Source organism: Camellia sinensis, chromosome 12 (genome assembly GCF_055761805.1).
Source record: "Camellia sinensis isolate YWXY chromosome 12, ASM5576180v1, whole genome shotgun sequence".
In the NCBI taxonomy this organism is placed as follows: Eukaryota; Viridiplantae; Streptophyta; class Magnoliopsida; order Ericales; family Theaceae; genus Camellia; species Camellia sinensis.
The window spans coordinates 48,768,296-48,781,426 of record NC_138972.1 but is presented as its reverse complement, the minus strand read 5'-3'; the positions used below and the strand labels follow the sequence as shown (position 1 = coordinate 48,781,426).

The following is a 13,131-nucleotide window of genomic DNA, read 5'->3' as shown; positions in this document are numbered from 1 at the left end:
AGCTACATGGCGGAGTATGCCAACGCCATTCAACAAAAATTTCTTCAAGTTGAGGAAGAAGAAGCACCAAAGCCCAACAATGCCCTGATCGTCGCCAATGATCCCGCTGTGCAGTCAGCTCAGGTGGAGCCACCGGTGGAAGACTTGGTTGAAAATGTGACCGAGCTACCTGCTGAAACCGGGCTTCGAGTTGATCTGGATGCGGATCTTGACGACCTTTTTGCTTGATCCCTTATTTTCTTCCTTTTACTTCTTTGGAAAAAATGTGTAACCGGGCTGAGGCCCCATCTTTTGTACCTTTGATTTGAAGGAAACAATGAAATCTTCTTTTGTTTAACCGTTTGTTCGGTTAACTCTATGCTTGCGCTTAGTTTTTTTACCATAAATGCATGAAGTATAACATTTTCTGGCCGAGATACGTATCTCGGTCTTAACCTTGTAATCTGTTTTGGCCATACCTGCCAACCACTCTTCAGCCTAGATCCCTATCTCAGCTGAAGAGTACTAAAAGTTGGTTATTTCAGCCAACCACTCTTTAGCCTAGATCCTTATCTCGACTGAAGTGTACTTAAAGTTGGTTATTTCAGCCAACCACTCTTCAGTCTAGATCCTTATCTTGGCTGAAGAGTACTTAAAGTTGGTTTTTCTAGCCAACCTCTTCAGCCTAGATCCTGATCTCGGCTAAAGAGAACTCAAAGTTGGTTATTCCTGCCAGCTTAGAGCGAAGTGTTTGGTTATTCCTGCCAAACTTCCTACAGCCTAAATCCGTATCTTAGCTTAGAAGAAATAAGTGTTGGTTTTCCAGCCAACCTCTTCAGCCTAGATCCTGATCTCGGCTGAAGAGAACTCAAAGTTGGTTATTCCTGCCAACCTAGAGCGAAGTGTTTGGTTATTCCTGCCAAACTTCCTGCAGCCTAGATCCTTATCTTGGCTTAGGAGAAGTAAGTGTTGGTTTTCCAGCCAACCTCTTCAGCCTAGATCCTGATCTCAGCTGAAGAGAACTCAAAGTTAGTTATTCCTGCCAACCTAGAGCGAAGTGTTTGGTTATTCCTGCCAACACTACTTTCATTGCCCCTAGCTCACTAAAACAACTTTTACAGAATAAAACAATTATGAAGAAAAGGAAACTACTTGTCTTATTGAGAAAAGAAAAAATTACAAGTACTTTAATGAAAAGCTAAAAATAAAATAGTTTGAGATTGGCGGTGTTCCACAGGCTGGGAATGGTCTTGCTGTCTCCATCTTCCAAGTGATATGCCCCTTTGCCTGCTAATCCAACCACTTTGTATGGTCCTTCCCAATTAGGCCCTAACTTGCCATCTTCGGGTATTTGAGTATTTCCCATTACTTTACGCAACACTCAATCTCCAATCTTGAATTGCCTCGGATGTACTGTCTTGTTATATTTTCTCGATAACTCTTGCTAGTATGAGGCGATGTGAACCAGTGCTCTTTCTCTTTTTTCTTCCGCAAGGTCGAGTTCCAAGGCTATGGCTTCTCCATTTAACTCTGGGTCAAAATTTTAACTTCTAATGGTGGGGAGGCCAACTTCCAGTGGGATTACTGCTTCCATGCCGTAGGCTAAGAAAAAAGGTGTTTCTCCAGTTGACTGTCGAGGTGTGGTACAGTAAGCCCATAAAACATGAGGTAGCTCCTTCGTCCATTTGTCTTTTGCTTTTTCCAGCCTTTTCTTCAATCCAGCTAAGACGACTTTGTTTGATGCTTCTGCCTGGCCATTTGCTTGGGGGTATGCTGGTGTAGAATTGTAGAATTCTATCTTGTACTCTTCACAAAAGTCTTTAAAAATTTTGCCATCGAACTGAGTGCCGTTATCAGATATTAGAGCTTTGGGAATGCCGAACCGAGTGATGATATACTGCCAGACGAACTTCTTCACATCTTTCTCTTTTATTGAGGCGAGTGCTTCTACTTCTACCCATTTTGTAAAGTAGTCTGTTGCTGCAAAAAAGAACTTTCTGTTGCCAGGTACCGTTGGAAGTGGTCCTACTATGTCCAAGCCCCACATTGCAAAAGGCCATGGGCTAGTTAAGGGTAGAAGCTCTCTGGCTGGTTGATGTATTTAGTGTGCGAACTTCTGACATTTCTCGCACTTCTTGACATACTTCTCTGAATCTGCTTGCATGTAAGGCCACCAATATCCTTGTGAAATTGCTCTGTAGGCCAATGATCTTCCCCCTTGGTGACTTCTGCATACGCCTTCGTATATCTCGAACAAGAATGCCTCGACCTTGCTAGGATGGACACATTTCAAGTAGGGTCCTGTGAAGGATTTTTTGTACAAGGCCATTGATGGGGAGAGCCAGAATTGCTGTGATTTTGCTCTTATTTTGTTGGCCTCTTTCTTCTCTTCGGGTAAGATGTCGTCCTTTAAGAACACTATAATGGGATCCATCCATGAAGGGCCTAGTTCGGCACAACATACCTCGGCTACTTCGAGTTCTTCAATGCTTGGTCTTAGTAGGAAGTCAATTAGTAATGGATGTGGGATGGATGTATCTGCCATCGAAGCGAAGCCTGCTAGTTCGTCTACTCTACTGTTTTCTTCACGGCCGATCTGCTCTATCCGCACTACTTCAAACTTCATGATCTCCTTTTTGACTAACTCTTAGTACTTAGCCATCCTCTCATCTTTTGCTTCGTAGTCGCCTGAAATCTGGTTTACTATCAGCTGGGAGTCACTGTAAATCATTAGCTTGGTGGCCTTCATGAAGAGTGTTGATTTTAGGCCTGCTAAGAGCACTTCATACTCCGCCTCGTTGTTTGATGCTGGGAAGCCTAGGTTGACTGCTTGTTCTACTATTAGGCCATCTGGTGAGATGAGGACTATACCAAGTCCTGCACCATGCCTATTGGATGCTCCATCCACAAAGAGTTTCCACATCTCTCCAACAAATAGCTTCCAGCAAGTAGAGGGGTCAGATGATGTCTTAGGGTCATGAGTGTTGCTGATGTTTTCTTCCAAGTCCACACCTACTGTTTGCCCCTCACTATCTGACTGTACCCAATTTTTACTTGTTGATGAGTCTTTGCCTGGTGTAGCATGGTTTGCCTCTTCCTGCTTATCTTCAAGCCTATATGGTTCGCAATGCGGCTGGGTATCTTGTATTAGGGGTTGCACATTTACTGCGACACTTTTCGTCCCCATTTCGGTTGTACCAGTCAAGTCAACTGGGCAGACGTAATGACTTCCTGGTGTGAATTTTGCCACAAAATCTGCCAAAGCTTGGACTTTTATTGTGGTTCTGGGTTGAAACTTGATATCATACTGCCCCAATTCCACCGCCCACTTCAAGATTCGCCCAGAAAAGTTTGCCCTCTCAAACAAAGCTTTTAATGGAAAAACTGTGAGGACGATTATGGTGTGGGCGTGAAAGTAATGCGATAACTTCCTTGATGCCATCATCAAGGCTAAGGACAGTTTTTCCAATCATAAGTACCTGGTTTCTACGCCCAGCAAGGTCTTCCTGACATAAAAGATGGGCAGGTGTTGGATTCCTTCTGCTCTGACCAACACCGCGCTGGCTGCGTGCTGTGAAACTGCCAGGTACAAAAAGAGCTCTTCTCCAAGTATCGAAATTACTAGCAATGGTGGAGAAAACATGTATTCTTTCAAGCTTTCTAGGGCGCGGTCGCATTCTTCATCCCACTCAAACTTGGCCTTTAATGCTTGAAAAAATGGTTGACATCTGTCTGACGACCGACTTATGAACCGGTTGAGCGCAGCTGCCATGCCAGTGAGATGCTGCACTTCTTTTACTGAGTTGGGCCTCTCTAGATCCTAGATTGCCTTGATCTAAGAAGGGTCTGCTTCTATACCTCGGTTGGTCACTAGGAAGCCTAGGAATTTGCCTAATCCTACGCCGAACGCACACTTGGATGCATTTAAGCGCAACTTGTTCTTCTTCAGGATCTGGAACATTTCACCTAGGTCCCTGAGATGGTCCTTCTCATCCTTGCTTTTGACCACCATGTCATCTATGTAGGCCTCCATTGTTCTGCCTAACAATGGTTCGAACATCTTGGTGACCATCCGTTGGAATGTTGCCCCGCGTTCTTTAGGCCAAAGGGCATGTCCTCATAACAATACAACCCTCTGGGCGTTGTAAAAGATGTGACCTCCTAGTCAGGCTCATACATAGCGATCTGATTGTCACGACCCAAACCGCCCCTATGGGTTTAGCACCATAACTGGCCAGTAATCTGAGATTACCGAAGGCCTGCTTAACAGTAAGACAGTAAAACAGAGTACAAGGGTCTGGCGGAAGCCAATACAGTAAATAAACAATGTCCAATGAGCTATGACAGTCTGTATGCCAAAAAGACTTTTCATATATATATATATATATACACAGTGCAGAACAGTATGCACAATATTTACAATCATGCAAAACAGGGACCAGATCCCTAATAAACAGTACAGTCTATACAGTTATTACAAGACAGAACAGAAAGGGGAAAAACTAAAACACCCCATAGCCTTGGCTTGACAGGCTCGGAACCTCGCAGTGAGGCACATAGGTTGGCTTGACAAAACTGGAGTTTACCCCAACGCTTCTAGCTGCGGTCTGGTGCCTGTACACCTACATATATATATGAGCAGTGAGCTAAAGCCCAGTGAATAACGTAATGCGTAAAGAGGTTAAGAATGAATGTCCTTACAGTAATGAAAACAGTTCGTTAATTCAGTATATCAGTCATTCAGTCATATGTGGTACATCCATTAGCATAACAGTACAGTAAACAGTAGGTCTTAAAAGACCGAACAGTAAATGATAGCCAACAATCAGTAAACAGTAGTGGTTCCAACAAGGGAACCGACAGAGATCTTTGTAACAGTAACAGTCAGTAACAGTAGTTGCTAAAGATGCCACAATACAGTTCAGAATAGAGGACATACATTCATTCTATTAACAGTATCAATTCAGAAACAGTACAGTTCAATTGTTCAGAAGATAATCATTTTTGAACATATCTTTACACAGTTGTTACTCACAGAGTTCTGGGCTACAGTTAGGCTAGAGCGCGTCCCCAGTCGCCAACCCCACACAGTTTACAGGATGAACACACACTAAGCTACACAGTTGGGAAAGATAATAATTTAATCCCTAATTTGCCTCGGTGTGTTCTACATCTATATCCTCATTAAGATGTCTTAAACTAGGCCTAAGAATGCCTAAGATGGGATGAGGATACAAAGATGCACTTTAAAAGCATTTTCAGAATTTTCAGAAAACAGGAGTTCTGCTCGAGCGTAGGTTAATTCGCTCGAGCGTACATGCAGACAAAGGTTTCCGCTCGAGCGCAGACTAACCGCTCGAGCGTACTTCAAAACAGTCAAAAGTGCTGGATAGGTGAAATTCACGCTCGATTGGGCGCTCGACACCCGCTCGAGCATAAAACACAAGGTCCCGCTCCGGCGTAAATTACCCCGCTCGAGCTGACTTAAAAACAGAACAAAATGTTGGGAGCACGATTTCCACGCTCGAGCGCCAGTCACCCCGCTCGAGCGTGAGTTCAAAATCTGGAATTCCCAGATTTGAACCTCAAGCTCAAATTCAACTACAAATGTATCAAATTCGATTCCTTTAGGCCCATTTCCCAGAAAACACTTCAAAACTCATAGTTTAACATGATTCAAAGCTCAATTTGTAAAATCACAGCCCAAAGGAAGATCAAATAAATTCAATTTCAAACCAATTTTCATGAACAAGATTGCATGAAGTTAAACAACTTACAAGCCTCAAATACATGCTCTATTGAGCTAATATCTTCAAAGACAAGATGAATTTATGGACTTAACATAAGTATGAGCATGCATGTGACAATTTTCCATGGAATCAACTCAAAATTCAATAATATAGGCATGCATGCATGAATTAAGCTATAATTCAACAATTAAGAGCCATAGCTTGGCTCTAGACTTCAACTTGTTCCAAAACCATGCAAGAATCAATTGAATTCACAAACAAGAGGGTAGTTACACTACCTTAGGTCTTGTAGTTCAAGAATGGAAGCACAATTTTGAAATCAATCTTCAATTCCTTCAAGTTTCTAAACAAATCAACAAGGACAATGCAATTCTCTCCCTCACTCTCTCTTGGTCGGTTGCTCTCAAGAAAATAGGCTGATGAAAATGTTTGTCTGAGTGTATAAAGGCTCAAATAGATGCTAGATAGTGGTCCACTAATAGGGCAAGTTGGTAAATAAGCCTAACGATGCTATTCAACCTTAATTAATCTAATTTAATCTTACCAAATCAGTTTCAGATAAATACACCATAAAATCACATAAATTATGATGATCGTAAAATATCAATCAATTTCTGATTCAGCCGCCGATAAGGCCTTCAATTTGGCAATTTAAACATAAAACATGAACAGATAATCAAATAGGCAACCGATAGAAATGCAATATAACAGATATACTTAATCAATTTAGTTTCAGATTTCAGTCAATCAGTTCAGTATTTCAATTACTTCAGTTATCATTCATAATCAGTCTCAGTTTAGCAATAATCGGTAATTTATCGGTAAACAGTGGTGAGGGTTGTCACACTGATGGTAACCTCTATATGCATCAAGGAAGCTAAGTCGATTGTGTCCAGCCGTCAAGTCTACGAGTTGGTCTATCCGTGGTAGGGGAAAACTATCCTTTGGGCATGCCTTGTTGACTGTTTTATAGTCCACGCAGACACGCCATTTTCCGTTCATCTTTGGCACTACTACGGTATTAGAGATCCACCTGGGATAGTGCACTTCTCTAATAGCTCCTGCTTCTAGTAGGTTTCCCACTTCTTCCGCCACTATCTCAGTGTGGTGGAGTGCTGATCTACGTATGTACTGTATAATTGGTCTGGCAGTTGGGTGGACATTCAGTTGGTGACAGATGAAGTTTAGGCCAATGTCAGGCATGTCATACGGCGTCCAGGAAAACACTTCGATGTTAGAGGTTAAGAATTCCATAACCTCTATTCTCTCAGTGCTAGACATAGATGAGCCGAGCAAAAAGAACTTTTATGGGTTCTTTTCATCTATCCTTACCTATACCAAGTCTTCCACGGCCTTCTGTTCAGCGGCTTTGCCAACATCCACAAACAATTCATTGCTCTTAGGTTCTTCCACCATTTGTACATACCCTTTGGCAATGCGGCTGCCGTTTACTGTAACGAAGCACTATTTGGACATAATTTGGTCTCCAAAGACCTCTTGAATTACTCCGGCTTCGTTAGGGAACCGTAATACTTGATGGTAGGTTGGCGCTACCGATCGCCTGGCGTGCAACCATGTCCTTCCCAAGATTATGTTGTAGGTAGAAGGAACTTTCAATATCCAGAATTCCACATGTTTCGTCATGCTTCCTGCTCTGTCTGGGAGGATTATTTTACCCATTGGCCACTCTGGCATTGAGTTGAATCCGATCAGGGGAGATGTTGCAGGTGCCAGGTCTTTGTCCTCCTGTTTCAATTGTTTGAAGGTTTCGTAATACATTATCTCACATAAGCTCCCTTGGTCAATCAAAATTCGCTTGATGTCGTAATTCTTGATGCGTAAAATGACAACCAGTGCTTCATTGTGAGGGCAGTATATCCTTGCTAAATCTTTGTCTGAAAAAGATATGACATTTGTGGCCTCTATTCTCCCCTTTTTGATGGCAGGTTGTGCACTTAATACCTCCCTCAAGTGCTCAGCCTTTTTGATCATTCCCCTGAGTTCACATACCCGCTCAGGTTCGAATACCCCATGTATTACGTTAATTACACCTTGAGATGGGGCGTCGATCGACATTCTGTTTGGGTTATTGTGATTCTGGGGGGCTGGCTGTGTCCCTCCTTCTATGTATTGGTCCAAGTGCCCAGCTACCACTAACTCCTCCAAATGCTATCTCAACAGCGTGCAATTTTCAATGCGGTGCCCTTTTTCATTATGGAAGGTGCGCCGGGATCTTTCGTCATAGTCTTTTTGTGCTTCTCCCAACTTAGCTGGCCATCAGACGAAAGGTTCATCACGTCTTTCACTAAGAATTCGGTAGATTGGTTTTTTGAATACTGTGGTAATGGCGGTGCGGACTCTTAACCTTCTTTGGTCTGGGTCCTCTCTGTTGGCCCGCCTGCCTCGCCCATTCCTGTTTGGTTGATCTACCGTGTTGACTTTTGCCATAGTCTTTTTGTCTGGCATTATCGTTGTGCCAGATTTCACTTTAGTATAGGTGTCATCCTCCTCTACCCGAATATGCTGGTGCACTCTCTCTATTAAGGCCTCCATCGTAAGGGGCGGCGTCATAGTTATTGAGTCCCTCAATTTGTTACCGACTGGTAGACCCCCTTTGTATTGCGCGATGGTGAGATTTGTGGGGCAATCTCCTATCTGGTTGAAAGTCTCCCAATATCAACCGTTGTAGGATCTCAACGTCTCCTTGTCGCCCATGTCAATGGAGAATAGCTGATCAATCTCCACTGGTGTTTTGCTGTTCGTTTTGAACCTAGTCACGAACGCCTCTGCCAAATGCGCCCTGGAGGCGATGCTACCTTCTGGTAGCCTTTCGAACAAGGTCAAACCTAGGTTGCCAAGGCTGGATGGAAATAGGATGCACATTAAGGCCTCGTTCCGCCAGTATACTGCCATAACTTGGCGAAAGTGGCTTAAGTGCATGTAGGGGTCTGTCTTCCCCTCATAAGTGGTGAATTTGGGCTGGTGGAAGCCTGAAGGTAGGGGCGCGTTCTCAATTGCCAGAATGAACGGCGAGCTCTGTAACCTTGCTAATGCTTTGTCTGTTGGCTCATAAGAAAGGTGCGGCATTGGCATTCCTACCTCGACGCTCCTATGCGACCGAGGGGCCAACTGCTAAAGGGCCGAAACTCTGCGCAGGTCGCATGCCCTAGTATCCGCCTTCCATCGTGCCCTTTCTTCAAGCACAGGTCACAAGTCAGATGACCTAGGCAGCTCCGTGTGCCTAGATGACGTCTGGTGCGTGTAGGAGGGCCGATAGGTGCTTCCCTCAATATACGACCTCTCAGTTCTCGTTCTCTCAGACCTGGAGTAACGAGTCCTAGAAGTCCTTGATTGAGTGTCACCTGTTCTAAGGCTCTTACTTTCTGCTTGCGATGGTGTGATACGCCTATCACAATCCTCCGAGTGGCAAGGGGGCATGTTGCCTTTGCGCCCCTCTCTTGTCGCCACCCACTTTCTCTTTTATCTGGTGCTTCATCAACTCCATGTTTGCCTTCATCCCTCGTATTAATTCGTCCTGCTCCTTTACGCGATCCTCCAGAACTTGAGGGCCCAACCTCCTTCTCTGTCTTTCAGGACTTTGGGAGCGACGGGGGCTGTTAGCCCGCCTCCCCCTTACATCCCTCCGGGGGTTCTGTCGCTGGGGTTCTAAATTCGTCATGGGAGGGATCGAAGGCAAACCTTCGCGCCTCCTGCCTCCCTCTGGGGTTTGCCTATCTATGGCTGATTGCGGCAAGTGTTCGTTGTGCGCCATTGCTTCCAATTCGAGAGGAAAGCTTGATCAAGAGGTTTTGTTCTTTCTGGGATTCCCATAGACGGCGCCAATTGTACGAGCACGAAATAATGTCCTCGTATAATCATGTTGATCAAGTCTACGCTCCTCCGTACGTCGTCGCTTTACTCCCTGAAAACACAAACGCAAGTTAGCCGGCAGGTGTATGCTGGATACCTCTCCGATGCCTAAGTCAGCAAAATAGACAAATAGACAATAAGCTCTGCGTATTCGGGAATCAAAGTTCTGTTACCTCTGCATATGTTATGTTATGAGCATTTATAGGTTCCTCATAGCACAATCCTAATAGGACTCTTATTCCTCCATGTAGAGTCTTCCTAGGAATCACTCTTAAAAGATAATGCTTATCCTTTAACACCCCCCTCGCTGCTTAAACCAAGTGAAATGGTTTTACCATGGTTAGATGACAATATGACCGAGCTAACATGGCCATGCAAAAGGGGCAGATTTGACCGAGCTCCAACTAGCTCGGTTCTTCCCTTCATTTCTTGTACCTCGGTTTGGCATAGTCAATTCGGTGATTCTATATGCAATGCCTAGCTTGGTCCCCGACCAAGTACACCTAGGTTCTCGTTGTTCAAATCGAGCTAACCGCAGCAATCCCTCACCGGGCTAACCAGGATGAGGTCGATCACACAAGGCCCAAGCTCCTCAATCCAAAGCTCGGTCCGAACTCTGCCTGGGTCAAGCTTGCTAGCTCTAAAACCGGGCTACATCAAACCTTACCCCGATCCATGGTGTGGCCCAACTCATAAAGAAGCCTTTAGCTCAGCCCAATTATAAATTACCCTCTCATATACATATATTTTTATCGAATTTTTTTTTTAATATTAAATGGTCTATTAAAATGGACTTGATTGCACCTAATAATTTTCCGCATACGAGAATTTTTAGGTGAACAAAGGAAGAACTGGAAGTTTGAGTCAACTTCGTAATCTATTTAATTTGTATTGGTTATATTAATGGATTTTATTGATTTTACTTATGTTTAAGTTTGAGTTGGATTTAATTTGTATTGATTTGCATTAAATAATGTTTTTCATTTGTATTATGTTTAAATATTAAAGACTTGTTTATTTTAATTATTTATTATTGATTGATTCACTTATTTTTAATATAGTGGAACAGTGGTTTTACCCCAAACCAACCCAAACTATTTTGGGTTGGGTTAGGTGGGGTTGGTTCTAGTGCATGATTGGTTTTGTTCTAGATCCAAAATTTTGGAACCGATCATGATTGGGTTGGTTCTAAATTTAGTGTCAAACTAAACCAAACCAACCCATGAACACCTCACTATATTTTGGTCCTATCCTTTTGGTCCCTGTTTTAGTTGGCATTATTTTGATCTTGAAATTTATGATTTTATCACAATTTAGTGTAATTGATTACAACTATTCACATTTTTTTATGAAAAATATGTACATAAGTGACATGTGTCATAATTTAAAGGGTAAAATTATAAATTTATTCAACTCGGGGGACCTCAAAGTTGTCAATTTGAATTAATTTAGTCCTAACTCTAACGTCTGTCTACATTAATAATGAGAAATAAAAGTAAAATACAATTTTAGTCTATAAAGTATATGTTGTGTTCTTTATCATTTTAGTCCCTTCAATTTCAATTTTGTTATTTTGATCCTCGAAATTATCAATTTAGTCATATCATTTAACGTCGGTCTACATTGATAATGAGAAAAGTATTGTATCCTTGTTTTTAGAGTATTACACCAATGGCCCCCTTTTTTTTTTTTTTTTTTTTTTTTTTTTTTTTTTTTTTTGAAATATCAGCGTCACTCCCTTTTTTTCTTATGATGGTCATGATTTGGAGTTTGAGTGACTAACAAAATGAAGAGAGAAATGTGAAAGATGTTGTGTATGGCAAGGTAAAACATGTGGCATAATATGATGACTGAAATTGACAATGATCAAAATAATAAAATTGAAATTAAATTAAAACTATTTTTATTCATATTATTCTCGTTATTAATGTAGACGGATATTAAAATTAAACTAAATGGACTCAAATTAATATTTAGAAAATAAAAATAATAAATTAAATTTTGAGAGACCAAGCTGACAAACAACACATGATTCGGGACTAAAATTGTCTTTTTAACATTACACCCTACAATTGAACACTCATCTTCTTCTCTATATTTCATTTCAAAATAGTGAATTGAAAACCACCAGGGTTGGTGGCCTGGTGGAGGAGGCGGGTCGATTCTTAGGAGGGATATTTGAGATCACTCCCTGTGATCAATGCCTTTACTCCCCTCAGTCCCTGGCGTCTGCTGCGGCTTGGGGTTTGCCCTTCATCGGTGCCCTGGTGGTGGATCCCTCACTTGGTGGGGGTTAATTCCTAGCTAGCAACCGGTTGTCCTGGGACTAGGGCCCAACGGGGCTGTGATGACACCACAGTGCCCTTTTTTTATAGTTCAAAAAAAAAATAGTGAATTGAAAATTTCTTTTTAGTTTAGCTGTTTAAATTTTGAAATGACCATTTTTCACCTCAAATGAAATTAGATTTTAACTGTAATTAATTTGGACAATTTTTTTTTACAATTAGCTGAAATTATAAACTTTAAGAGCTAAATAAATCAAATTAATAGTTTAAGAATGAAATTCAACTAAACAAAAACAAAACAAATTTTGTGATAGTTTAGGAGATTAAAAAAAAATCAAAATTAACCCAACATAGAGAAATATAAAGGGAAATGAAATGGGTACATAATTCTATAGAGAGAGAGAGAGAGAGGATGCATGCCTGGGCCATGGGCTGAGAGGGGAGAACAAGAGTGCCAACAGCATCAACCAAGAGAGCCTTGTGTTGTGAGTGATGCCACCATACAGAGCCTTTCTATACTTCTCGTAATCCTTCAAACTCACCATGTCCGACTCCAGAGGAGCCACCGAGGATGATAATGACCAACCCGAACTTCCAAATGGATCGACCCGAAACTTTCTCGCAGCGCCATTAGAGTACGAAGCAGAAGCCAAACTGGGCGTTATGTGGGTTGCTGTTAAGATGCTCAGAAGATTACTGATCTTGGACTTTGTTGTCGCCATTAGAGTCATGTCTGTGCTTCATTTGATGTTTTTGTATATCCAAGAAAAAATAATATGAAACTTATATTATAATTTAAAAAAAAATTACACACGCATCGCGTGTACCAGCCGCTAGTATATATATATATATTCTGATATTTTTGGATAGAGAATGGAGGAATAAAGCTTGAGACCCCGGTGCCATGTGGCACCGCGTTACTGGGGTGCTGGGTCCCTAGCACCGTTGGGGGCACCAAGGATCCTCTAGAGTGAAATTTCTCTAAAGTTTCCTAGAGTGCTACCTTGTGTGGTTGAGATTTATTGGCAAGTCACATCAGAAAAATTGATATGACTTGCCAGTAAATTTCAACCACACAATGTAGCACTCTAGGAAACTTTAAGAAAAAATCACTCTAGAGGATCCTTGCTCCGTTGGGGGATGGAGAGTCGCTGCGAAATGATGAGAAGACCCGAAAAAGAGGCGAGGGGGCGATTTGAATTATTTACTAGCCTACCCTACCCTTGTGCGCCTTCTGTTATTATCTT

The 13,131-nt window shown here is 42.1% G+C and overlaps 1 pseudogene across 1 annotated transcript in view; it reads right to left on the bottom strand.

Moving 5' to 3' along the window:
- Positions 1-12,645, bottom strand: part of LOC145804489 (putative hydrolase C7D4.05) — a 38,834-nt pseudogene extending 26,189 nt beyond the window's left edge. The window contains exon 1 of the transcript XR_014346286.1: positions 12,305-12,645. The product of XR_014346286.1 is annotated as a putative hydrolase C7D4.05 (transcript). The remainder of the gene's footprint in view (positions 1-12,304) is intronic.
- Between the last annotated feature and the right edge of the window lie 486 nt (positions 12,646-13,131).